Source organism: Arachis hypogaea, chromosome 11 (assembly GCF_003086295.3).
Source record: "Arachis hypogaea cultivar Tifrunner chromosome 11, arahy.Tifrunner.gnm2.J5K5, whole genome shotgun sequence".
In the NCBI taxonomy this organism is placed as follows: domain Eukaryota; kingdom Viridiplantae; phylum Streptophyta; class Magnoliopsida; order Fabales; family Fabaceae; genus Arachis; species Arachis hypogaea.
Genome location: NC_092046.1, coordinates 17,218,304 through 17,222,523, shown reverse-complemented (window position 1 = coordinate 17,222,523; position 4,220 = coordinate 17,218,304). Strand labels below are relative to the sequence as shown.

Here is a 4,220-nt window from a genome sequence, read left to right as displayed (position 1 = left end):
ATCTATCATATTTATTAACAATTAGAAATAAAAACAACAACGAAATAGATTTTTTATTAACAGTAACAATACGAATGAACGAGTTTTTTGGTCCTTGATTCATTATATTTGTAAAATAGAACGTAAATTTAAAAAAATAATAATTTATAAAATAAAAGGTAAATGTAATAATTAAATAATATATAAAAAAATTAAGTTATAATTAAAATTAAATAAAGACTATTTAATAATTATTAAAAAAACTTAAAAAATATATTTTTTTTGGACTATTTAATAATCCAAACGTTTTCGAATCGTCAAATTTTATGCCTTATTTTATGATAATAGACTAATAATTATTGTATTTCTATTCATCTTTATAATAATAAATAAATAAATATATGTAATATATATAAAATAATTAATAAAATAATTAATAATATCGTATCATATTTAATTATCAAAAACAAATGTGTCTCGGAAATTCTATTATTTAGGAGCTTGGAAACTTTGACGTGTGTTGCGGGAAAATGTCTTTGATAGAAAAAGTATCTTCTAAACTTTGATGAACTATATAAAAATATTCCAAATGAATGGCTGAAAATGAAATCGCATCTGTATTAAACTTTTAGAAATATCAACTTTGACTTAAAATTAAATGTATTTGCAGATCAGTCTCAATATGATTTAGTTTGACCAATTCTATAATGACCAATTTTTTTTAAACAAATTGCTGAATAATTTTTTTTTTAATTTTGTCACATGGGCCACACCTACAATTCACCCAAACAAAAAGTTTAAGTTCAATTAGGTAGCTGTTTGGTAGAGAGACAGAGACTGAAAGACTGAGACTGAGAGACAGAGACTAAGAGACAGAGACTGAAATAAATTTCAGTATTCTGTTTGGTACAAAGTGAGAGACAGAAATTAAAACAAGAATAAAACTCTAATTTAATTTGCACAAAGGATAAAATTGGAATTAATTAATTGAAATGAGGGTATTTTAGGTATAAAATGTTATTAAATTTTTAGTTTCTGTCTCTAAAATTTCAGTCTCCTGTGTCCCTACTTTTTGGAGGTACTGAAATACTGAAATTTTAGGAACAGAGACAGAAATTTTAGTACCAATCTCTGAACCAACAAACATGATACTGTGTCTCAGTCTCTCAGTCTCTGTCTCAGTATCTCAAAACAAACGCTACCTTACTACTCATTATCCAATAACATCACCCATACCCTCTGTAACTTCATCTTCTACCTTCTCATATGCATAAGTTTTGGAAAAACTAAGATAAAAAAAATCTAAAAAAGATATAAGTACATACTATAAAATATTCGTTAATTATTTTTCAATAAATTAATTTAAATGCAAATAAAACATGAATCATGTATCAGACAATAGTTCACAACACAAAAAATAAATAATAATAATAATAATAATAATAATAATAATAATAATAATAATAATAATAATAATAATAACAACAACAACAACAGTCGAAGGTAAACAAAATTCTGCCATTGAAATCCTGGGTTGAGTCAAGTTTCCAACCCGAATGGAAATTAGGATCAAAGATTGGTGGATTGCATGGTTTCAATGCTCAAATCGAAGGTAAACCTGCCGGAGAATTCTCCTCCCATGGCCGAGTTGTTGATGAACGAATACGCTAAGTCAATTCAGTTGATGTTTGAAAACTCGCTTTGTTTCATGGTAGGGTTCATGGTAGCCAACTTCGCAATCCTCGAAGCTGCATTTGAGAACAAAACGGAGCTGAAGAGGTCATGCATGGTTGATTTCGATATAGGCCACGGGAAACAGTACGCGAGCCTTCTACTCGCGCTCTCTATGCGTGGGAGAACCCCGTCGGCCATGGTAAGGATCGTGGCGGTGGCGGACACCGACGGCCAAGAAGAGAAATTAAAATATGTGGGCGAAATGCTAGCAAAACAGGCAGAGAGGTTTAGGATCCTATTCGAGCTCAAAATCATTCAGGTCACTTAGCGATTCTCCGAGTTGATCCGCGAATTGCTTGGATGCGACGTAGATGAGTTTCTAGCTGTGAATTTCGCTTTCAATTTGAACCGAATTCTGGATGAGAGCGTGTCTACGGAGAATCCATGCGACGAGCTCTTGAGCAGCGTGAAAGTTACTCTCGCCGCACGTGGTTACAATGATCGAACAGAAAATAAACGCGAACACGGTGCCGTTTCTGGCGCGCCTGAAAAAAATCTCGCGTTATCTTTCATTATTTGTGAACCGAACTCTATATTTTTCATTAATTTCTTTTATTACCTGTTCCATTAAGATTGGAAGATACTTTTTCCACTGAAGAAAGTTCCGTGTTGTAGAAGAGGATTGAATTCTTTGGTTCTTTCAAAAGGGAAAAATGCTTTTATCCACTGGATTATCATAGGAAGAGAGATGCGGCCATTCCAATGTCCTTTTGTTCACAAAGTAAAATTTTGGTTTTTTTTTTTTTTTTTTTTTTGTGTTCAATTCAAATCTATTATATCTATTATATTATATAAAAATTGGGTTTTTATATTTAGGGTCTGTTTGGAAAACTCTAGAAATAACTTTTTTTAACTTTTGACTTATGAAAAGTAGTAGTATTAATGTCTGGTGTAATTTTCAAAACCAAATTGCAACTTTCTAAGAAGCTATTTAGGAGCTTATAGAGAAGTTAAAAAAAATAACTTCTCTCATAATACTTCTACTTTTCATCACATTTCTATAAAATAAGCACTTTTAGAGTTAAAAAATCCAAATACAAAATAACTTATTTATAAGTTACTTTTAACATAGTCATTTATTGTTTAAGTTATTTTATCAAAAGGAGCTTAATTAAGTTGGTTACCCAAATTAGGCCTAATGATGGAGTTGACGTGACATGCTTCTGAGAGTATTTTCCGATTTATTTCTTTTAACTCATTAAATACAAGTTACTACGGTGAATTAATTATAGCAACTAATTAATTTGATTATATATTTAAATATCACACAATTTATTATAATTTATATCAAACAATTAATTGTTAAAGTGTTTCTCAATTTATTTCTTTTAATTCATTAAATATAATTTATTATAGTAAATTAATTATATAAACTAATTGATTTGACTAGATATTTAAATATCACACAATTTATTATAATTTATATCAATTAATTAATTATAATTCATTATATCGATTATTTTAATTTATTAATTTATAAGGTGCATATTAAAATAGATAATTTGTTATTTATTCTAATTCAATATAATAAACACAGATTAATTTAGATAAGAAAATCATTGTCTCCTAAGAGAGTATTTCTCTATTTGTCTTTTTAATTCATTAAATTTAGTCAACTATTTCATTATTTATTTTTTGGAATTCAATAAGTTAAACAAATCAATTATACTAATTATTTGTATTAACTAATTAATTTAATTAATTCTTAAAAATATTTTTATTTGATTTATTTTATTTATTTAAATATATTAATTATAACTAATCTATTATTTAATTTTATTAAAAAAATATTTAATTATATTTCTAATATAAAAATACTAAATTTTATTCCTTCTATTTTTATTTTATCATTATAAAAGGTCATATATATTAGAAGAGAATCTCATTTTTTTTATCAATGACTCTTTTATTTGGTAGCTTTTTCCAACAATTTTTTTCTTCCTATGAGAAGTTGTGGCAAGAGGGCAATTATCAACTTATCGTGGATACAAGTCACCAGACCCTCCAACTCCCATTCGGAGCTATATATAATATGTTAACCATGAAGTATTCATGGACCATGGTTGACAAGTTCTCAAGTTGGAGTTTATGAAAAGTCTGTCCCTGACAATTTTAACATGGACTATGAACACTGAAAATGTGTTGGGATAGAAATTCAATGGCCAAATATTCAAAATGTTATGGATATAAGATCAATCTACAGAGGGTAAGAAAAATCACTTTTGAAATGTTAATTCGAATTATATAAATTTATCGTTGTCATTATCTTTATTTTATAATTATTTTTTAGTCTCCAGGATTGTTGCAGCTATAAAAGAATTGAATATTTAGATCATGAATGTGGTTAGTTTCAGTAGATACTCCAGATACACTTCCTATTATATATGAACGAGGTCTTTTTGGCATGTATTACGATTGGTGTAAATCGTTTAACACTTATCCTAGGTCCTACAATTTTCTCCATGTAAATTATTTATTTTCAAGACTCAAAAAAATGTGTGTATAAT

At 27.8% G+C, this 4,220-nt stretch overlaps 1 pseudogene; it reads left to right on the top strand.

The window, feature by feature from the left end:
* The first annotated feature begins 1,525 nt into the window (after window positions 1-1,525).
* On the top strand, window positions 1,526-2,421 carry LOC112720436 (scarecrow-like protein 8; annotated as a pseudogene).
* The last annotated feature ends 1,799 nt before the right edge of the window (window positions 2,422-4,220 follow it).